Raw genomic sequence first — 23,156 nt, 5'->3', positions numbered from 1 at the left:
CCTTCCTTTGGTGACACTTTGGGATGGTCCAAAGGGGCTTGCAACGCATTTTCTGGGGCCTGATTTTTCAGTCATCATCGATGCCGGCTTGGGCTATGTTTAGGGTTGCTCGGTAACAGCGAACCCGGACGGTCCAGTTGCATGTGGGGCTGCGTAAAGGCTCCCCTGGGCAGTTCTCTTGTACCCAAAGCCTTCCTTTGGGGGCACTTTTCGATGGGTGAAAAGGGCTCGCAACGCATTTCCTGGGACCTGATTTTTCAGTCGTCTTAGATGCCGGTTAGGGCTATTTTTAGGGATGCTCGGAAACAGCGAACCCGGAGGGTCCAGTTGCATGTGGGGCTGCGTAAAGGCTCCCCTGGGGAGTTCACTTGTACCCAAAGCCTTCCTTTGGTGACACTTTGGGATGGTCCAAAGGGGCTCGGAACGCATTTCCTGGGGCCTGATTTTTCACTCGTCTCCGATGACTGCTAGGGCTACGTTTAGGTTTGCTCATGAACAGCGAACCCGGAGGGTCCAGTTGAATGTGGGGCAGTGTAAAGGCTCCCCTGGGGAGTTCACTTGTACCCAAAGCCTTCATTTGGTGACACTTTGGGATGGTCCAAAGGGGCTTGCAACGCGTTTTCTGGGGCCCGGGTTTTCAGTCTTCTCCCATGCCGGCTAGGGATATATTTAGCGTTGCTCGGAAAAATCGAACCCGGAGGGTCTAGTTGCATGTGGGGCTGCGTAAAGGCTCCCCTGGGGAGTTCTCTTGTACCCAAAGCCTTCCTATGGTGGCACTTTTGGATGGTCCAAAGGGGTTCGCAACGCATTTCCTGGGGCCTAATTTTTCACTCGTCTCCGATGACGGCTAGGGCTACGTTTAGTTTTGCTCAGGAACAGCGAACCCGGAGGGTCCAGTTGCATGTGGGGCTGCGTAAAGGCTCCCCTGGGGAGTTCTCTTGTACCCAAAGCCTTCCTTTGGGGGCACTTTTGCATGGGCGAATAGGGCTCGCAACGCATTTAGTGGGGCCTGATTTTTCAGTCGTCTTAGATGCCGGTTAGGGCTATGTTTAGGGATGCTCGGAAACAGCGAACCCGGAGGTTCCAGTTGCATGTGGGGCTGCGTAAAGGCTCCCCTGGGGAGTTCACTTGTACCCAAAGCCTTCCTTTGGTGACACTTTGGGATGGTCCAAAGGGGCTTGCAACGCATTTTCTGGGGCCTGATTTTTCAGTCATCATCGATGCCGGCTTGGGCTATGTTTAGGGTTGCTCGGTAACAGCGAACCCGGACGGTCCAGTTGCATGTGGGGCTGCGTAAAGGCTCCCCTGGGGAGTTCACTTGTACCCAAAGCCTTCCTTTGGGGGCAGTTTTGCATGGGCGAAAAGGGCTCGCAATGCATTTCCTGGGGCCTGATTTTTCAGTCGTCATCGATGCCGGCTAGCGCTATGTTTAGGGATGCTCGGAAACAGCAAACCCGGAGGGTCCAGTTGCATGTGGGGCTGCGTAAAGGCTCCCCTGGGGAGTTCACTTGTACCCAAAGCCTTCCTTTGGTGACAGTTTTGGATGGTCCTAAGGGTTCGCAACTCATTTCATGGGGTCTGATTTTTCAGCCGTCTCCAATGACTGCTAGGGTTATGTTTAGGGTTGCTCGGAAACAGCGAATACGGAGGGTCCAGTTGCATATGGGGCTGCGTAAAGGCTCCCCTGGGAACTTCTGATGTACCCAAAGCCTTCCTTTGGTGACACTTTTGGATGGTCCAAAGGGGCTTGCAACGCGTTTTCTGGGGCCCGGGTTCTCAGTCTTCTCCAATGCCGGCTAGTGATATATTTAGCCTTGCTCGGAAGCAGCGAACCCGGAGGGTCCAGTTGCATGTGGGGTTGCGTAAAGGCTCCCCTGGGGAGTTCTCTTGTACCCAAAGCCTTCCTTTGGGGGCACTTTTGGATGGGCGAAATGGGCTCGCAACGCGTTTCCTGGGGCCTGATTTTTCAGTCTTCTTCGATGCCGGCTAGGGTTATGTTTACGGATGCTCAGAAACAGCGAACCCGGAGGGTCCAGTTGCATGTGGGGCTGCGTAAAGTCTCCCCTGGGGAGTTCACTTGTACCCAAACCCTTCCTTTGGGGGCACTTTTGGATGGGCGAAAAGGGCTCGTAACGCATTTCCTGGGGCCTGATTTTTCAGTCGTCATCGAAGCCGGCTAGGGATATTTTTAGGGATGCTCAAAAATAGCGAACCCGGAGGGTCCAGTGGCATGTTGGGCTGCGTAAAGGCTCCCATGGGGAGTTCACTTGTACCCAAAGCCTTCCTTTGGGGGCACTTTTGGATGGGCGAAAAGGGCTCGGAACGCATTTCCTGGGGCCTGATTTTTCGCTCGTCTCCAAAGACGGCTAGGGCTATGTTTAGGTTTGCTCAGGAACAGCGAACCCGGAGGGTCCAGTTGCATGTGGGGCTGCGTAAAGGCTCCCCTGGGGAGTGCACTTGTACCCAAAGCCTTCCTTTGGGGGCACTTTGGATGGGCGAATGGGGCTTGTAACGCATTTCCTGGGGCCTGATTTTTCAGTCCTCATCAATGCCAGCTAGCGCTATGTTTAGGGATGTTCGGAAACAGCGAACATGGAGGGTCCAGTTGCATGTGGGGCTGCATAAAGGCTCCCCTGGGAACTTCTGATGTACCCAAAGCCTTCCTTTGGTGACACTTTTGGATGGTCCAAAGGGGCTTGCATCTCGTTTTCTGGGGCTCGGGTTTTCAGTCTTCTCCTATGCCGGCTAGTGATATATTTAGAGTTGCTCGGAAACAGCGAACCCGGACGGTCCAGTTGCATGTGGGGCTGCGTAAAGGCTCCCCTGGGGAGATCTCTTGTACCCAAAGCCTTCCTTTGGGGGCACTTTTAGATGGGCGAAAAGGGCTCGTATCCCTTTTCCTGAGGCCTGATTTTTCAGTCGTCATCGATGCCGGCTAGCGCTATGTTTAGGGATGCTCGGAAACAGCGAACCCGGAGGGTCCAGTTGCATGTGGGGCTGCGTAAAGGCTCCCCTGGGGAGTTCACTTGTACCCAAAGCCTTCCTTTGGGGGCACTTTTGGATGGGCGAAAAGGGCTCGTAACTCATTTCCTGGGGCCTGATTTTTCAGGCGTCTCCGATGACGGCTAGGGCTACGTTTAGGTTTGCTCAGGAACAGTGAACACGGAGGGTCCAGTTGCATATGGGGCTGCGTAAAGACTCCCCTGGGAACTTCAGATGTACCCAAAGCCTTCCTTTGGGGGCACTTTTGGATGGTCCAAAGAAGCTCGCAACGCATTTCCTGGGGCCTGATTTTTCAGTCGTCTTCGATGCCGGCTAGGGCTATGGTTAGGGATGCTCAGAAACAGCGAACCCGGAGGGTCCAGTTGCATGTGGGGCTGCGTAAAGGCTCCCCTGGGGAGTTCTCTTGTACCCAAAGCCTTCCTTTGGTGACACTTTTGGATGGTCCAAAGGGGCTCAGAACGCATTTCCTGGGGCCTGATTTTTCACTCGTCTCCGATGACTGCTAGGGCTACGTTTATGGTTGCTCGGAAACAGCGAACCCGGAGGGTCCAGTTGCATGTGGGGCTGCGTAAAGGCTCATCTGGGGAGTTCACTTGTACCAAAAGCCTTCCTTTGGGGGCACTATTGGATGGGCGAAAAGGGCTCGCAACACATTTCCTGGGGCCTTATTTTTCAGTCGTCTTCGATGCCGGTTAGGACTATGTTTAGGGATGCTCAGAAACAGCGAACCCGGAGGGTACAGTTGCATGTGGGGCTGCGTAAAGGCTCCCCTGGGGAGTTCTCTTGTACCCAAAGCCTTCCTTTGGGGGCACTTTTGGATGGGCGAAAAGGGCTCGCAACGCATTTCCTGGGGCCTGATTTTTCACTCGTCTCCGATGACGGCAAGGGCTACGTTTAGGTTTGCTCATGAACAGCGAACCCGGAGGGTCCACTTGGACGTGGGGCAGTGTAAAGGCTCTTCTGGGGAGTTCACTTGTACCAAAAGCCTTCCTTTGGTGACACTTTTGGATGGTCCAAAGGGGCTTGCAACGCCTTTTCTGGGGCCCGGGTTTTCAGTCTTCTTCGATGCCGGCTAGGTCTATGTTTAGGGATGCTCGGAAACAGCGAACCCTGAGGGTCCAGTTGCATGTGGGGCTGCGTAAAGGCTCCCCTGGGGAGTTCACTTGTACCTAATGCCTTCCTTTGGGGGCACTTTTGGATGGTCCAAAGGGGTTCGCAACGAATTTTCTGGGGCCTGATATTTCACTCGTCTCCGATGACGGCTAGGGCTACGTATAGTTTTTCTCAGGAACAGCGAACCCGGAGGGTCCAGTTGCATGTGGGGCTGCGTAAAGGCTCCCCTGGGAGTTCTCTTGTACCCAAAGCCTTCCTTTGGGGGCACTTTTGGATGGGCGAAAAGGGCTCGCAACTCATTTCCTGGGGCCTGATTTTTCACACGTCTTAGATGACGGCTAGGGATACGTTTAGTTTTGGTCAGGAACAGCGAACCCGGAGGGTCCAGTTGCATGTAGGGCAGTGTAAAGGGTCCCCTGGGGAGTTCTCTTGTACCCAAAGCCTTCCTTTGGGGGCACTTTTGGATGGTCCAAAGGGGTTCGCAACGCATTTCCTGGGGCCTAATTTTTCACTCGTCTCCGATGACGGCTAGGGCTACGTTTAGGTTTGCTCAGGAACAGCGAACCCGGAGGGTCCAGTTGCATGTGGGGCTGCGTAAAGGCTCCCCTGCGGAGTTCACTTGTACCCAAAGCCTTCCTTTCGGGGCACTTTTGGATGGGCGAAAAGGCTCGGAACGCATTTCCTGGGGCCTTATTTTTCAGTCATCATCGATGCCGCCTAGCGCTATGTTTAGGGATGCTCGGAAGCAGCGAACCCGGAGGGTCCAGTTGCATGTGGGGCTGCGTAAAGGCTCCCCTGGGGAGTTCACTTGTACCCAAAGCCTTCCTTTGGTGACACTTTTGGATGGTCCAAAGGGGCTTGCAACGCATTTTCTGGGGCCTGATTTTTCAGTCATCATCGATGCCGTCTTGGGCTATGTTTAGGGTTGCTCGGTAACAGCGAACCCGGACGGTCCAGTTGCATGTGGGGCTGCGTAAAGGTTCCCCTGGGGAGTTCACTTGTACCCAAAGCCTTCCTTTGGTGACACTTTTGGATGGTCCAAAAGGGCTCGGAACGCATTTCCTGGGTCTGATTTTTCACTCGTCTCCGATGACTGCTAGGGCTATGTTTAGGGTTGCTCGGTTACAGCGAACCCGGAGGGTCCAGTTGCATGTGGGGCTGCGTAAAGGCTCCCCTGGGGAGTTCACTTGTACCCAAAGCCTTCCTTTGGTGACACTTTTGGATGGTCCAAAGGGGATCGCAATGCGTTTTCTGGGGCCCGCATTTTCAGTCTTCTCCTATGCCAGCTAGAGCTATATTTCGCGTTGCTCGGAAAAATCGAATCCGGAGGGTCCAGTTGCATATGGGGCTGCGTAAAGGCTCCCCTGGGAACTTCTGATGTACCCAAAGCCTTCCTTTGGGGGCACTTTTGGATGGTCCAAAGGGGCTCGCAACGCAATTCCTGGGTCTGATTTTTCACTCGTCTCCGATGACGGCTAGGGCTACGTTTAGGTTTGCTCATGAACAGCGAACCCGGAGGGTCCAGTTGCATGTGGGGCAGTGTAAAGTCTCCCCTGGGGAGTTCACTTGTACCCAAAGCCTTCCTTTGGTGACAATTTTGGATGGTCCAAAGGGGCTTGCAACGCGTTTTCTGGGGCCCTGGTTTTCAGTCTTCTCCCATTCCAGCTAGTTATATATTTAGCGTTGCTCGAAAAAATCGAACCCGGAGTGTCCAGTTGCATGTGGGGCTGCGTAAAGGCTCCGCTTTGGAGTTCACTTGTACCCAAAGCCTTCCTTTGGGGGCACTTTTGGATGCGCGAATGGGGCTTCTAACGCATTTCCTGGGGCCTGATTTTTCAGTCGTCATCGATGCCGGCTAGGGCCATGTTTAGGGATGCTCGGAAACAGCGAACCCGGAGGATCCAGTTGCATGTGGGGCTGCGTAAAGGCTCCCCTGGGGAGTTCACTTGTACCCAAAGCCTTCCTTTGGGGGCACTTTTGGATGGGCGAAAAGGGCTCGCAATGCATTTCCTGGGGCCTGATTTTTCAGTCGTCATCGATGCCGGCTAGCGCTATGTTTAGGGATGCTCGGAAACAGCGAACCCGGAGGGTCCAGTTGCATGTGGGGCTGCGTAAAGGCTCCCCTGGGGAGTTCACTTGTACCCAAAGCCTTCCTTTGGTGACAGTTTTGGATGGTCCAAAGGGGTTCGCAACTCATTTCATGGGGTCTGATTTTTCAGCCGTTTCCAATGACTGCTAGGGTTATGTTCAGGGTTCCTCGGAAACAGCGAACACGGAGGGTCCAGTTTCATATGGGGCTGCGTAAAGGCTCCCCTGGGAACTTCTGATGTACCCAAAGCCTTCCTTTGGTGACACTTTTGGATGGTCCAAAGGGGCTTGCAACGCGTTTTCTGGGGCCCGGGTTTTCAGTCTTCTCCAATGCCGGCTAGTGATATATTTAGCGTTGCTCGGAAACAGCGAACCCGGAGGGTCCAGTTGCATGTGGGGTTGCGTAAAGGCTCCCCTGGGGAGTTCACTTGTACCCAAAGCCTTCCTTTGGGGGCACGTTTGGATGGGCGAAAAGGGCTCGCAACACATTTCCTGGGGCCTGATTTTTCAGTCGTCATCGATGCCGGCTAGGGTTATGTTTAGGGATGCTCAGAAATAGCGAACCCGGAGGGTCCAGTGGCATGTGGGGCTGCGTAAAGGCTCCCCTGGGGAGTTCACTTGTACCCAAAGCCTTCCTTTGGGGGCACTTTTGGATGGGCGAAAAGGGCTCGGAACGCATTTCCTGGGGCCTGATTTTTCAGTCGTCTTCAATGCCGGCAAGGGCTATGTTTAGGGATGCCTGGAAACAGCGAACCCGGAGGGTCCAGTTGCATGTGGGGCTGCGTAAAGGCTCCCCTGGGGAGTTCACTTGTACCCAAAGCCTTCCTTTGGTGACACTTTTGGATGGTGCAAAGGGGCTTGCAACGCGTTTTCTGGGGCCCGGGTTTTCAGTCTTCTCCCATGCCGGCTAGTGATATATTTAGCGTTGCTCAGAAAAATCGAACCCGGAGGGTCCAGTTGCATGTGGGGCTGCGTAAAGGCTCCCCTGGGGAGTTCACTTGTACCCAAAGCCTTCCTTTGGGGGCTCTTTTGGATGGTCCAAACGGGTTCGCAACGCATTTCCTGGGGCCTGATTTTTCACTCGTCTCCGATGACGGCTAGTGTTATGTTTAGGCATGCTCGGAAACAGCGAACCCGGAGGGTCCAGTTGCATGTGAGGCTGCGTAAAGGCTCCGCTGGGGAGTTCACTTGTACCCTAGCCTTCCTTTGGGAGCACTTATCGATGGGCGAAAAGGGCTTGCAACGCATTTCCTGGGGCCTGATTTTTCAGTCGTCTTCGATGCCGGCTAGGGATATGTTTAGGGATGCTCGGAAACAGAGAATCCGGAGGGTCCAGTTGCATATGGGGCTGCGTAAAGGCTCCCCTGGGGAGTTCACTTGTACCCAAAGCCTTCCTTTGGGGGCTCTTTTGGATGGTCCAAAGGGGCTCGCAACGCAATTCCTGGGGCCTGATTTTTCACTCGTCTCCAAGGACAGCTAGGGCTACGTTTAGGTTTGCTCAGGAACAGCGAACCCGGAGGGTCCAGTTGCATGTGGGGCTGCGTAAAGGCTCCCCTGGGGAGTTCTCTTGTACCCAAAGCCTTCCTTTGGGGGCACTTTTGGATGGGCGAAAAGGGCTCGCAACGCATTTCCTGGGGCCTGATTTTTCAGTCGTCTTCTATGCCGGCTAGGGCTATGTTTAGGGATGCTCGGAAACAACGAACCCGGAGGGTCCAGTAGCATGTGGCGCTGCGTAAAGGCTCCCCTGGGGAGTTCACTTGTATCCAAAGCCTTCCTTTGGGGGCAATTTTGGATGGGCGAATGGGGCTTGTAACGCATTTCCTGGGGCCTGATTTTTCAGTCGGCTTCGATGCCGGCTAGGGCTATGTTTAGGGATGCTCGGAAACAGCGAACCCTGAGGGTCCAGTTGCATGTGGGGCTGCGTAAAGGCTCCCCTGGGGAGTTCACTTGTACCCAAAGCCTTCCTTTGGGGGCACTTTTGGATGGGCGAAAAGGGCTCGCAACGCATTTCCTGGGGCCTGATTTTTCAGTCGTCTTCGATGCCGGCTAGGGATATGTTTAGGGATGCTCGGAAATAGCGAACCCGGAGGGTCCAGTTGCATGTGGGGCTGCGTAAAGGCTCCCCTGGGGAGTTCACTTGTACCCAAAGCCTTCCTTTGGTGACACTTTGGGATGGTCCAAAGGGGCTTGCAACGCGTTTTCTGGGGCCCGGGTTTTCAGTCTTCTCCCATGCCGGCTAGTGATATATTTAGCGTTGCTCGGAAAAATCGAATCCGGAGGGTCCAGTTGCATATGGGGCTGCGTAAAGGCTCCCCTGGGAACTTCAGATGTACCCAAAGCATTCCTTTCGGGGCACTTTTGGATGGACCAAAGGGGCTCGCAACGCCTTTCGTGGGGCCTGATTTTTCACTCGTCTCCGATGAGGGCTAGGGCTACGTTTAGGTTTGCTCATGAACAGCGAACCCGGAGGGTCCAGTTGCATGTGGGGCTGCGTAAAGGCTCCCCTGGGGAGTTCACTTGTACCCAAAGCCTTCCTTTGGTGACACTTTGGGATGGTCCAAAAGGGCTTGCAACGTGTTTTCTGGGGCCCGGGTTTTCAGTCTTCTCACATGCCGGCTAGTGATATATTTAGCGTTGCTCGGAAACAGCGAACCCGGAGGGTCCAGTTGCATGTGGGGCTGCGTAAAGGCTCCCCTGGGGAGTTCACTTGTACCCAAAACCTTCCTTTGGGGGCACTTTTGGATGGGCGAATGGGGCTTGTAACGCATTTCCTGGGGCCTGATTTTTCAGTCGTCATCGATGCCGGCTAGCGCTATGTTTAGGGATGCTCGGAAACAGCGAACCCGGAGGGTCCAGTTGCATGTGGGGCTGCGTAAAGGCTCCCCTGGGGAGTTCACTTGTACCCAAAGCCTTCCTTTGGTGACACTTTGGGATGGTCCAAAGGGGCTTGCAACGCGTTTTCTGGGGCCCGGGTTTTCAGTCTTCTCCCATGCCGGCTAGTGATATATTTAGCGTTGCTCGGAAAAATCGAATCCGGAGGGTCCAGTTGCATATGGGGCTGCGTAAAGGCTCCCCTGGGAACTTCAGATGTACCCAAAGCATTCCTTTCGGGGCACTTTTGGATGGACCAAAGGGGCTCGCAACGCCTTTCGTGGGGCCTGATTTTTCACTCGTCTCCGATGAGGGCTAGGGCTACGTTTAGGTTTGCTCATGAACAGCGAACCCGGAGGGTCCAGTTGCATGTGGGGCTGCGTAAAGGCTCCCCTGGGGAGTTCACTTGTACCCAAAGCCTTCCTTTGGTGACACTTTGGGATGGTCCAAAAGGGCTTGCAACGTGTTTTCTGGGGCCCGGGTTTTCAGTCTTCTCACATGCCGGCTAGTGATATATTTAGCGTTGCTCGGAAACAGCGAACCCGGAGGGTCCAGTTGCATGTGGGGCTGCGTAAAGGCTCCCCTGGGGAGTTCACTTGTACCCAAAACCTTCCTTTGGGGGCACTTTTGGATGGGCGAATGGGGCTTGTAACGCATTTCCTGGGGCCTGATTTTTCAGTCGTCATCGATGCCGGCTAGCGCTATGTTTAGGGATGCTCGGAAACAGCGAACCCGGACGGTCCAGTTGCATGTGGGGCTGCGTAAAGGCTCCCCTGGGGAGTTCACTTGTACCAAAAGCCTTCCTTTGGTGACACTTTGGAATGGTCCAAAGGGGCTTGCAACGCGTTTTCTGGGGCCTGATTTTTCAGTCTTCTCCCATGCCGGCTAGGGATATATTTAGGGTTGTTCAGAAAAATCGAACCCGAAGGGTCCAGTTGCATGTGGGGCTGCGTAAAGGCTCCCCTGGGGAGTTCTCTTGTACCCAAAGCCTTCCTTTGGGGGCACTTTTGGATGGGCGAAAAGGGCTTGCAACGCATTTCCTGGGGCCTGATTTTTCAGTCGTCTTCTATGCCGGCTAGGGTTATGTTTAGGGATGCTCGGAAACAGCGAACCCGGAGGGTCCAGTAGCATGTGGCGCTGCGTAAAGGCTCTCCTGGGGAGTTCACTTGTATGCAAAGCCTTCCTTTGGGGGCAATTTTGGATGGGCGAATGGGGCTTGTATCGCATTTCCTGGGGCCTGAGTTTTCAGTCGTCTTCGATGCCGGCTAGGGCTATGTTTAGGGATGCTCGGAAACAGCGAACCCGGAGGGTCCAGTTGCATGTGGGGCTGCGTAAAGGCTCCCCTGGGGAGTTCACTTGTACCAAAAGCCTTCCTTTAGTGACACTTTTGGATGGTCCAAAGGGGTTCGCAACGCATTTCATGGGGTCTGATTTTTCAGTCGTCTCCGATGACTGCTAGGGCTATGTTTAGGGTTGCTCGGAAACAGCGAACCCGGAGGGCCCAGTTGCATATGGGGCTGCGTAAAGGCTCCCCTGGGAACTTCTGATGTACCCAAAGCCTTCCTTTGGTGACACTTTTGGATGGTCCAAAGGGGCTTGCAACGCGTTTTCTGGGGCCCGGGTTTTCAGTCTTCTCCCATGCCGGCTAGTGATATATTTAGCGTTGCTCGGAAACAGCGAACCCGGAGGGTCCAGTTGCATGTGGGGCTGCGTAAAGGCTCCCCTGGGGAGTTCTCTTGTACCCAAAGCTTTCCTTTGGGGGCACTTTTGGATGGGCGAAAAGGGCTCGTATCCCTTTTCCTGGGGCCTGGTTTTTCAGTCGTCATCGATGCCGGCTAGCGCTATGTTTAGGGATGCTCGGAAACAGCGAACCCGGAGGGTCCAGTTGCATGTGGGGCTGCGTAAAGGCTCCCCTGGGGAGTTCACTTGTACCCAAAGCCTTCCTTTGGTTGCACTTTTGGATGGGCGAAAAGGGCTCGCAACGCATTTCCTGGGGCCTGATTTTTCAGTCTTCTTCGATGCCGGCTAGGGTTATGTTTAGGGATGCTCGGAAACAGCGAACCCGGAGGGTCCAGTTGCATGTGGGGCTGCGTAAAGGCTCCCATGGGCAGTTCTCTTGTACCCAAAGCCTTCCTTTGGGGGCACTTTTGGATGGGTGAAAAGGGCTCGCAACGCATTTCCTGGGGCCTGATTTTTCAGTCGTCTTCTATGCCGGCTAGGGCTATGTTTAGGGATGCTCGGAAACAGCGAACCCGGAGGGTCCAGTAGCATGTGGCGCTGCGTAAAGGCTCTCCTGGGGAGTTCACTTGTATGCAAAGCCTTCCTTTGGGGGCAATTTTGGATGGGCGAATGGGGCTTGTATCGCATTTCCTGTGGCCTGAGTTTTCAGTCGTCTTCGATGCCGGCTAGGGCTATGCTTAGGGATGCTCGGAAACAGCGAACCCGGAGGGTCCAGTTGCATGTGGGGCTGCGTAAAGGCTCCCCTGGGGAGTTCACTTGTACCAAAAGCCTTCCTTTAGTGACACTTTTGGATGGTCCAAAGGGGTTCGCAACGCATTTCCTGGGGTCTGATTTTTCAGTCGTCTCCGATGACTGCTAGGGCTATGTTTAGGGTTGCTCGGAAACAGCGAACCCGGAGGGCCCAGTTGCATATGGGGCTGCGTAAAGGCTCCCCTGGGAACTTCTGATGTACCCAAAGCCTTCCTTTGGTGACACTTTTGGATGGTCCAAAGGGGCTTGCAACGCGTTTTCTGGAGCCCGGGTTTTCAGTCTTCTCCCATGCCGGCTAGTGATATATTTAGCGTTGCTCGGAAACAGCGAACCCGGAGGGTCCAGTTGCATGTGGGGCTGCGTAAAGGCTCCCCTGGGGAGTTCTCTTGTACCCAAAGCCTTCCTTTGGGGGCACTTTTGGATGGGCGAAAAGGGCTCGTATCCCTTTTCCTGGGGCCTGGTTTTTCAGTCGTCATCGATGCCGGCTAGCGATATGTTTAGGGATGCTCGGAAACAGCGAACCCGGAGGGTCCAGTTGCATGTGGGGCTGCCTAAAGGCTCCCCTGGGGAGTTCACTTGTACCCAAAGCCTTCCTTTGGTTGCACTTTTGGATGGGCGAAAAGGGCTCGCAACGCATTTCCTGGGGCCTGATTTTTCAGTCTTCTTCGATGCCGGCTAGGGTTATGTTTAGGGATGCTCCGAAACAGAGAACCCGGAGGATCCAGTTGCATGTGGGGCTGCGTAAAGGCTCCCCTGGCGAGTTCACTTGTACCCAAAGCCTTCCTTTGGGGGCACTTTTGGATGGGCGAAAAGGGCTTGCAACGCATTTCCTGGGGCCTGATTTTTCAGTCGTCTTCCATGCCGGCTAGCGCTATGTTTAGGGATGCTCGGAAACAGCGAACCCGGAGGGTCCAGTTGCATGTGGGGCTGCGTAAAGGCTCCCCTCTGGAGTTCACTTGTACCCAAAGACTTCCTTTGGGGGCACTTTTGGATGGGCGAATGGGGCTTGTAACGCATTTCCTGGGGCCTGATTTTTCAGTCGTCTTCGATGTCAGCTAGCGATATGTTTAGGGATGCTCGGAAACAGCGAACCCGAAGGGTCCAGTTGCATGTGGGGCTGCGTAAAGGCTCCCCTGGGGAGTTCACTTGTACCCAAAGCCTTCCTTTGGGGGCACTTTTCGATGGTCCAAAGGGGCTTGCAATGCATTTTCTAGGGTTCCGGGATTTCAGTCTTCTCCCATGCCGACTAGTGATATATTTAGCGTTGCTCGGAAACAGCGAACCCGGACGGTCCAGTTGCATGTGGGGCTGCGTAAAGGCTCCGCTTTGGAGTTCACTTGTACCCAAAGCCTTCCTTTGGGGGCACTTTTGGATGGGCGAAAACTGCTCGAAACGCATTTCCTGGGGCCTGATTTTTCAGTCGTCTTCGATGCCGGCTAGGGCTATGTTTAGGGATGCTCGGAAACAGCGAACCCAGAGGGTCCAGTTGCATGTGGGGCTGCGTAAAGGCTCCCATGGGCAGTTCTCTTGTACCCAAAGCCTTCCTTTGGGGGCACTTTTGGATGGGTGAAAAGGGCTCGCAACGCATTTCCTGGGGCTTGATTTTTCAGTCGTCATCGATGCCGGTTAGCGCTATGTTTAGGGATGCTCGGAAACAGCGAACCCGGAGGGTCCAGTTGCATGTGGGGCTGCGTAAAGGCTCCCCTGGGGAGTTCACTTGTACCCAAAGCCTTCCTTTGGGGGCACTTTTGGATGGGCGAAAAGGGCTCGCAACGCATTTCCTGGGGCCTGATTTTTCAGTCGTCATCGATGCCGGCCAGCGATTTGTTTACGGATGCTCGGAAACAGCGAACGCGGAGGGTCCAGTTGCATGTGGGGCTGCGTAAAGGCTCCCCTGGGGAGTTCACTTGTACCCAAAGCCTTCCTTTGGTGACACTTTTCGATGGTCCAAAGGGTCTTGCATCTCGTTTTCTGGGGCCCGGGTTTTCAGTCTTCTCCCATGCCGGCTAGTGATATATTTAGCGTTGCTCGGAAAAATCGAACCCGGAGGGTCCAGTTGCATGTGGGGCTGCGTAAAGGCTCCCCTGGGGAGTTCTCTTGTACCCAAAGCCTTCCTTTGGGGGCACTTTTGGATCGGTGAAAAGGGCTCGTAACGCATTTCCTGGGGCCTGATTTTTCAGTCGTCATCGATGCCGTTTAGCGTTATGTTTAGGGATGCTCGGAAACAGCGAACCCGGAGGGTCCAGTTGCATGTGGGGCTGCGTAAAGGCTCCCCTGGGGAGTTCACTTGTACCCAAAGCATTCCTTTGGGGGCACTTTTGGATGGGCGAAAAGGGCTTGCAACGCATTTCCTGGGGCCTGATTTTTCAGTCGTCTTCGATGCCGGCTAGGGCTATGTTTAGGGATTCTCAGGAACAGCGAACCCGGAGGGTCCAGCTGCATGTGGGGCTGCGTAAAGGCTCCCCTGGGGAGTTCACTTGTACCCAAAGCCTTTCTTTGGGGGCACTTTTGGATGGGCGAATGGGGCTTGCAAGGCGTTTTCTGGGGCCTGATTTTTCAGTCGTCTTCGATGCCGGCTAGCGCTCTGTTTAGGGATGCTCGGAAACAGCGAACCCGGAGGGTCCAGTTGCATGTGGGGCTGCGTAAAGGCTCCCCTGGGGAGTTCACTTGTACCCAAAGCCTTCCTTTGGTGACACTTTTGGATGGTCCAAAGGGGCTCGGAACGCATTTCCTGGGTCTGATTTTTCACTTGTCTCCGATGACTGCTAGGGCTATGTTTAGGGTTGCTTGGAAAAAGCGAACCCAAAGGATCCAGTTGCATATGGGGCTGCGTAAAGGCTCCCCTGGGAACTTCAGATGTACCCAAAGCCTTCCTTTGGAGACACATTTGGATGGTCCAAAGGGGCTTGTAACGCTTTTTCTAGGGCCCGGGTTTTCAGTCTTCTCCCATGCCGGCTAGTGATATATTTAGCGTTGCTCGAAAAAATCGAACCCGGAGGGTCCAGTTGCATGTGGGGCTGCGTAAAGGCTCCCCTGGGGAGTTCACTTGTACCAAAAGCCTTCCTTTGGGGGCACTTTTGGATGGGCGAAAAGGGCTAGCAACGCATTTCCTGGGGCCTGGTTTTTCAGTCGGCTTCGATGCCGGGTAGGGCTATGTTTAGGGATGCTCGGAAACAGCGAACCCTGAGGGTCCAGTTGCATGTGGGGCTGCGTAAAGGCTCCCCTGGGGAGTTCACTTGTACCCAAAGCCTTCCTTTGGGGGCACTTTTGGATGGGCGAAAAGGGCTCGTAACGCATTTCCTGGGGCCTGATTTTTCACTCGTCTCCAATGACGGCTAGGGCTACGTTTAGGTTTGCTCAGGAACAGCGAACACGGAGGGTCCAGTTGCATGTGGGGCTGCGTACAGGCTCCCCTGGGGAGTTCTCTTGTACCCAAAGACTTCCTTTGGGGGCACTTTTGGATGGGCGAATGGGGCTTGTAACGCATTTCCTGGGGCCTGATTTTTCAGTCGTCATCGATGCCGGCTAGCGATATGTTTAGGGATGCTCGGAAACAGCGAACCCGGAGGGTCCAGTTGCATGTGGGGCTGCGTAAATGCTCCCCTGGGAACTTCTGATGTACCCAAAGCCTTCCTTTGGGGGCACTTTTCGATGGTCCAAAGGGGCTTGCAACGCGTTTTCTAGTGCCCGGGTTTTCAGTCTTCTCCCATGCCGACTAGTGATATATTTAGCGTTGCTCGGAAACAGCGAACCCGGACGGTCCAGTTGCATATGGAGCTGCTTAATAACGCTCCCCTGGGGAGTTCACTTGTACCCAAAGCCTTCCTTTGGGGGCACTTTTGGATGGGTGAAAAGGGCTCGCAACGCATTTCCTGTTGCCTGATTTTTCAGTTGTCATCGATGCCGGCTAGCGCTATGTTTAGGAATGCTCGGAAACAGCGAACCCTGAGGGTCCAGTTGCATGTGGGGCTGCGTAAAGGCTCCCCTGGGGAGTTCACTTGTACCCAAAGCCTTCCTTTGGGGGCACTTTTGGATGGGCGAAAAGGGCTCGCAACGCATTTCCTGGGGCCTGATTTTTCAGTCATCATCAATGTTGTCTAGCGCTTTGTTTACGGATGCTCGGAAACAGCGAACGCGGAGGGTCCAGTTGCATGTGGGGCTGCGTAAAGGCTCCCCTGGGGAGTTCACTTGTACCAAAAGCCTTCCTTTGGTGACACTTTGGGATGGTCCAAAGGGGCTTGCATCTCGTTTTCTGGGGCCCGGGTTTTCAGTCTTCTCCCATGCCGGCTAGTGATATATTTAGTGTTGCTCGGAAAAATCGAACCCGGAGGGTCCAGTTGCATGTGGGGCTGCGTAAAGGCTCCCCTGGGGAGTTCTCTTGTACCCAAAGCCTTCCTTTGGGGGCACTTTTGGATGGGTGAAAAGGGCTCGTAACGCATTTCCTGGGGCCTGATTTTTCAGTCGTCATCGATGCCGGTTAGCGCTATGTTTAGGGATGCTCGGAAACAGCGAACCCGGAGGGTCCAGTTGCATGTGGGGCTGCGTAAAGGCTCCCCTGGGGAGTTCACTTGTACCCAAAGCCTTCCTTTGGGGGCACTTTTGGATGGCCGAAAAGGGCTCGTAACGCATTTCCTGGGGCCTGATTTTTCAGTCGTCATCGATGCCAGCTAGGGCTATGTTTAGGGATGCTCGGAAACAGCGAACCCGGAGGGTCCAGTTGCATGTGGGGCTGTGTAAAGGCTCCCCTGGGGAGTTCACTTGTACCCAAAGCCTTCCTTTGGGGGCACTTTTGGATGGGCGAAAAGGGCTTGCAACGCATTTCCTGGGGCCTGATTTTTCAGTCGTCATCGATGCCAGCTAGGGCTATGTTTAGGGATGCTCGGAAACAGCGAACGCGGAGGGTCCAGTTGCATGTGGGGCTGTGTAAAGGCTCCCCTGGGGAGTTCACTTGTACCCAAAGCCTTCCTTTGGGGGCACTTTTGGATGGGCGAAAAGGGCTTGCAACGCATTTCCTGGGGCCTGATTTTTCAGTCGTCTCCGATGACTGCTAGGGCTATGTTTAGGGATTCTCAGGAACAGCAAACCCGGAGGGTCCAGTTGCATGTGGGGCTGCGTAAAGGCTCCCCTGGGGAGTTCACTTGTACCCAAAGCCTTCCTTTGGGGGCACTTTTGGATGGGCGAAAAGGGCTTGCAACGCATTTCCTGGGGCCTGATTTTTCAGTCGTCTTCGATGCCGGCTAGGGCTATGTTTAGGGATGCTCGGAAACAGCGAACCCGGAGGGTCCAGTTGCATGTGGGGCTGCGTAAAGGCTCCCCTGGGGAGTTCACTTGTACCCAAAGCCTTCCTTTGCTGACACTTTTGGATGGTCCAAAGGGGCTCGGAACTCATTTCCTGGGTCTGATTTTTCACTCGTCTCCGATGACTGCTAGGGCTATGTTTAGGTTTGCTTGGAAACAGCGAACCCAAAGGGTCCAGTTGCATATGGGGCTGCGTAAAGGCTCCCCTGGGGAGTTCTCTTGTACCCAAAGCCTTCCTTTGGGGGCACTTTTGGATGGGCGAAAAGGGCTTGCAACGCATTTCCTGGGGCCTGATTTTTCAGTCGTCTTCGATGCCGGCTAGGGATATGTTTAGGGATGCTCGGAAACAGCGAACCCGGAGGGTCCAGTTGCATGTGGGGCTGCGTAAAGGCTCCCCTGGGGAGTTCACTTGTACCAAAAGCCTTCCTTTGGTGACACTTTGGGATGGTCCAAAGGGGCTTGCATCTCGTTTTCTGGGGCCCGGGTTTTCAGTCTTCTCCCATGCCGGCTAGTGATATATTTAGTGTTGCTCGGAAAAATCGAACCCGGAGGGTCCAGTTGCATGTGGGGCTGCGTAAAGGCTCCCCTGGGGAGTTCTCTTGTACCCAAAGCCTTCCTTTGGGGGCACTTTTGGATGGGTGAAAAGGGCTCGTAACGCATTTCCTGGGGCCTGATTTTTCAGTCGTCATCGATGCCGGTTAGCGCTATGTTTAGGGATGCTCGGAAACAGCGAACCCGGAGGGTCCAGTTGCATGTGGGGCTGCGTAAAGGCTCCCCTGGGGAGTTCACTTGTACCCAAAGCCTTCCTTTGGGGGCACTTTTGGATGATCCAAAGGGGCTCGGAACGCATTACATGGGGCCTGATTTTTCAGTCGTCTTCGATGCCGGCTAGGGCTACGTTTAGGGATGCTCGGAAACAGCGAACCCGGAGGGTCCAGTTGCATGTGGGGCTGCGTAAAGGCTCCCCTGGGGAGTTCACTTGTACCCAAAGCCTTCCTTTGGGGGCACTTTTGGATGGGCGAAAAGGGCTCGTAACGCGTTTCCTGGGGCCTGATTTTTCAGTCGTCATCGATGCCGGTTAGGGCTATGTTTAGGGATGCTCGGAAACAGCGAACTCGGAGGGTCCAGTTGCATGTGGGGCTGCGTAAAGGCTCCCCTGGGGAGTTCACTTGTAGCCAAAGCCTTCCTTTGGTGACACTTTTGGATGGTCCAAAGGGGCTTGTATCTCATTTTCTGGGGCCCAGGTTTTCAGTCTTCTCTTATGCCAGCTAGTGATATATTTAGGGTTGCTCGGAAAAATCGAACCCGAAGGGTCCAGTTGCATGTGGGGCTGCGTAAAGGCTCCCCTGGGGAGTTCTCTTGTACCCAAAGCCTTCCTTTGGGGGCACTTTTGGATGGGCGAAAAGGGCTCGCAACGCATTTCCTGGGCCCTGATTTTTCAGTCGTCTTCGATGCCGGCTAGGGCTATGTTTAGGGATGCTCGGAAACAGCGAACCCGGAGGGTCCAGTTGCATGTGGGGCTGCGTAAAGGCTCCCCTGGGGAGTTCTCTTGTTCCCAAAGCCTTCCTTTGGTGACACTTTTGGATGGTCCAAAGGGGCTCGTAACGCATTTCCTGGGGCCTGATTTTTCACTCGTCTCCGATGACTGCTAGGGCTACGTTTATGGTTGCTCGGAAACAGCGAACCCGGAGGGTCCAGTTGCATATGGGGCTGCGTAAAGGCTCCCCTGGGAACTTCTGATGTACGCAAAACCTTCCTTTGGGCGCACTTTTGGATGGGCGAAAAGGGCTTGCAACACATTTCCTGGGGCCTGATTTTTCAGTCGTCAGCGATGCCGGTTAGGGCTATGTTTATGTTTGCTCGGAAACAGCGAACCCGGAGGGTCCAGTTGCATGTGGGGCTGCGTAAAGGCTCCCCTGGGGAGTTCACTTGTACCCAAAGCCTTCCTTTGGGGGCACTTTTGGATGGGCGAAAAGGGCTCGCAACGCATTTCCTGGGGCCTGATTTTTCACTCGTCTCCAAGGACGGCTAGGGCTACATTTAGGTTTGCTCATGAACAGCGAACACGGAGGGTCCAGTTGCATGTGGGGCTGCGTAAAGGCTCCCCTGGGGAGTTCTCTTATACCCAAAGCCTTCCTTTGGGGGCACTTTTGGATGGGCGAAATGGGCTCGCAACGCATTACCTGGGGCCTGATTTTTCAGTCGTCTCCAAGGACGGCTAGGGCTACGTTTAGGTTTGCTCACGGACAGCGAACACGGAGGGTCCAGTTGCATGTGGGGCTGCGTAAAGACTCCCCTGGGGAGTTCCCTTATACCCAAAACCTTCCTTTGGGGGCACTTTTGGATGGCCGAAAAGGGCTCGCAACGCATTTCCTGGGGCCTGATTTTTCAGTCGTCAGCGATGCCGGCTAGGAATATGTTTAGGGATGCTCGGAAACAGCGAACCCGGAGGGTCCAGTTGCATGTGGGGCTGCGTAAAGGCTCCCATGGGGAGTTCACTTGTACCCAAAGCCTTCCTTTGGGGGCACTTTTGGATGGTCCAAAGGGGCTCGGAACGCATTTCCTGGGGCCTGATTTTTCAGTCGTCTTCGATGCCGGCTAGGGCTACGTTTAGGGATGCTCGGAAACAGCGAACCCGGAGGGTCCAGTTGCACGTGGGGCTGCGTAAAGGCTCCCCTGGGGAGTTCACTTGTACCCAAAGCCTTCCTTTGGGGGCACTTTTGGATGGGCGAAAAGGGCTCGTAACGCGTTTCCTGGGGCCTGATTTTTCAGTCGTCATCGATGTCGGCTAGGGCTATGTTTAGGGATGCTCGGAAACAGCGAACCCTGAGGGTCCAGTTGCACGTGGGGCTGCGTAAAGGCTCCCCTGGGGAGTTCACTTGTACCCAAAGCCTTCCTTTGGGGGCACTTTTGGATGGGCGAAAAGGGCTCGTAACGCGTTTCCTGGGGCCTGATTTTTCAGTCGTCATCGATGTCGGCTAGGAATATGTTTAGGGATGCTCGGAAACAGCGAACCCGAAGGGTCCAGTTGCATGTGGGGCTGCGTAAAGGCTCCCCTGTGGAGTTCTCTTGTACCCAAAGCATTCCTTTGGGGGCACTTTTGGATGGGCGAAAAGGGCTTGCAACACATTTCCTGGGGCCTGATCTTTCAGTCGTCTTCGATGCCGGCTAGGGCTATGTTTAGGGACGCTCAGGAACAGCGAACCCGGAGGGTCCAATTGCATGTGGGGCTGCGTAAAGGCTCCCCTGGGGAGTTCACTTGTACCCAAAGCCTTCCTTTGGGGGCACTTTTGGATGGGTGAAAAGGGCTCGCAACGCATTTCCTGTTGCCTGATTTTTCAGTCGTCATCGATGCCGGCTAGCGCTATGTTTAGGAATGCTCGGAAACAGCGAACCCTGAGGGTCCAGTTGCATGTGGGGCTGCGTAAAGGCTCCCCTGGGGAGTTCACTTGTACCCAAAGCCTTCCTTTGGGGGCACTTTTGGATGGGCGAAAAGGGCTCGCAACGCATTTCCTGGGGCCTGATTTTTCAGTCGTCATCAATGTTGTCTAGCGCTTTGTTTACGGATGCTCGGAAACAGCGAACGTGGAGGGTCCAGTTGCATGTGGGGCTGCGTAAAGTCTCCCCTGGGGAGTTCACTTGTACCAAAAGCCTTCCTTTGGTGACACTTTGGGATGGTCCAAAGGGGCTTGCATCTCGTTTTCTGGGGCCCGGGTTTTCAGTCTTCTCCCATGCCGGCTAGTGATATATTTAGTGTTGCTCGGAAAAATCGAACCCGGAGTGTCCAGTTGCATGTGGGGCTGCGTAAAGGCTCCCCTGGGGAGTTCTCTTGTACCCAAAGCCTTCCTTTGGGGGCACTTTTGGATGGGTGAAAAGGGCTCGTAACGCATTTCCTGGGGCCTGATTTTTCAGTCGTCATCGATGCCGGTTAGCGCTATGTTTAGGGATGCTCGGAAACAGCGAACCCGGAGGGTCCAGTTGCATGTGGGGCTGCGTAAAGGCTCCCCTGAGGAGTTCACTTGTACCCAAAGCCTTCCTTTGGGGGCACTTTTGGATGGCCGAAAAGGGCTCGTAACGCATTTCCTGGGGCCTGATTTTTCAGTCGTCATCGATGCCAGCTAGGGCTATGTTTAGGGATGCTCGGAAACAGCGAACCCGGAGGGTCCAGTTGCATGTGGGGCTGTGTAAAGGCTCCCCTGGGGAGTTCACTTGTACCCAAAGCCTTCCTTTCGGGGCACTTTTGGATGGGCGAAAAGGGCTTGCAACGCATTTCCTGGGGCCTGATTTTTCAGTCGTCATCGATGCCAGCTAGGGCTATGTTTAGGGATGCTCGGAAACAGCGAACGCGGAGGGTCCAGTTGCATGTGGGGCTGTGTAAAGGCTCCCCTGGGGAGTTCACTTGTACCCAAAGCCTTCCTTTGGGGGCACTTTTGGATGGGCGAAAAGGGCTTGCAACGCATTTCCTGGGGCCTGATTTTTCAGTCGTCTCCGATGACTGCTAGGGCTATGTTTAGGGATTCTCAGGAACAGCAAACCCGGAGGGTCCAGTTGCATGTGGGGCTGCGTAAAGGCTCCCCTGGGGAGTTCACTTGTACCCAAAGCCTTCCTTTGGGGGCACTTTTGGATGGGCGAAAAGGGCTTGCAACGCATTTCCTGGGGCCTGATTTTTCAGTCGTCTTCGATGCCGGCTAGGGCTATGTTTAGGGATGCTCGGAAACAGCGAACCCGGAGGGTCCAGTTGCATGTGGGGCTGCGTAAAGGCTCCCCTGGGGAGTTCACTTGTACCCAAAGCCTTCCTTTGCTGACACTTTTGGATGGTCCAAAGGGGCTCGGAACTCATTTCCTGGGTCTGATTTTTCACTCGTCTCCGATGACTGCTAGGGCTATGTTTAGGTTTGCTTGGAAACAGCGAACCCAAAGGGTCCAGTTGCATATGGGGCTGCGTAAAGGCTCCCCTGGGGAGTTCTCTTGTACCCAAAGCCTTCCTTTGGGGGCACTTTTGGATGGGCGAAAAGGGCTTGCAACGCATTTCCTGGGGCCTGATTTTTCAGTCGTCTTCGATGCCGGCTAGGGATATGTTTAGGGATGCTCGGAAACAGCGAACCCGGAGGGTCCAGTTGCATGTGGGGCTGCGTAAAGGCTCCCCTGGGGAGTTCACTTGTACCAAAAGCCTTCCTTTGGTGACACTTTGGGATGGTCCAAAGGGGCTTGCATCTCGTTTTCTGGGGCCCGGGTTTTCAGTCTTCTCCCATGCCGGCTAGTGATATATTTAGTGTTGCTCGGAAAAATCGAACCCGGAGGGTCCAGTTGCATGTGGGGCTGCGTAAAGGCTCCCCTGGGGAGTTCTCTTGTACCCAAAGCCTTCCTTTGGGGGCACTTTTGGATGGGTGAAAAGGGCTCGTAACGCATTTCCTGGGGCCTGATTTTTCAGTCGTCATCGATGCCGGTTAGCGCTATGTTTAGGGATGCTCGGAAACAGCGAACCCGGAGGGTCCAGTTGCATGTGGGGCTGCGTAAAGGCTCCCCTGGGGAGTTCACTTGTACCCAAAGCCTTCCTTTGGGGGCACTTTTGGATGGTCCAAAGGGGCTCGGAACGCATTTCCTGGGGCCTGATTTTTCAGTCGTCTTCGATGCCGGCTAGGGCTACGTTTAGGGATGCTCGGAAACAGCGAACCCGGAGGGTCCAGTTGCATGTGGGGCTGCGTAAAGGCTCCCCTGGGGAGTTCACTTGTACCCAAAGCCTTCCTTTGGGGGCACTTTTGGATGGGCGAAAAGGGCTCGTAACGCGTTTCCTGGGGCCTGATTTTTCAGTCGTCATCGATGCCGGTTAGGGCTATGTTTAGGGATGCTCGGAAACAGCGAACTCGGAGGGTCCAGTTGCATGTGGGGCTGCGTAAAGGCTCCCCTGGGGAGTTCACTTGTAGCCAAAGCCTTCCTTTGGTGACACTTTTGGATGGTCCAAAGGGGCTTGTATCTCATTTTCTGGGGCCCGGGTTTTCAGTCTTCTCTTATGCCAGCTAGTGATATATTTAGGGTTGCTCGGAAAAATCGAACCCGAAGGGTCCAGTTGCATGTGGGGCTGCGTAAAGGCTCCCCTGGGGAGTTCTCTTGTACCCAAAGCCTTCCTTTGGGGGCACTTTTGGATGGGCGAAAAGGGCTCGCAACGCATTTCCTGGGCCCTGATTTTTCAGTCGTCTTCGATGCCGGCTAGGGCTATGTTTAGGGATGCTCGGAAACAGCGAACCCGGAGGGTCCAGTTGCATGTGGGGCTGCGTAAAGGCTCCCCTGGGGAG

Source organism: Anas platyrhynchos, chromosome 16 (genome assembly GCF_047663525.1).
Source record: "Anas platyrhynchos isolate ZD024472 breed Pekin duck chromosome 16, IASCAAS_PekinDuck_T2T, whole genome shotgun sequence".
NCBI lineage: Eukaryota > Metazoa > Chordata > Aves > Anseriformes > Anatidae > Anas > Anas platyrhynchos.
The sequence above is the reverse complement of the archived record's forward strand: the minus strand, read 5'-3'. Positions refer to the sequence as shown.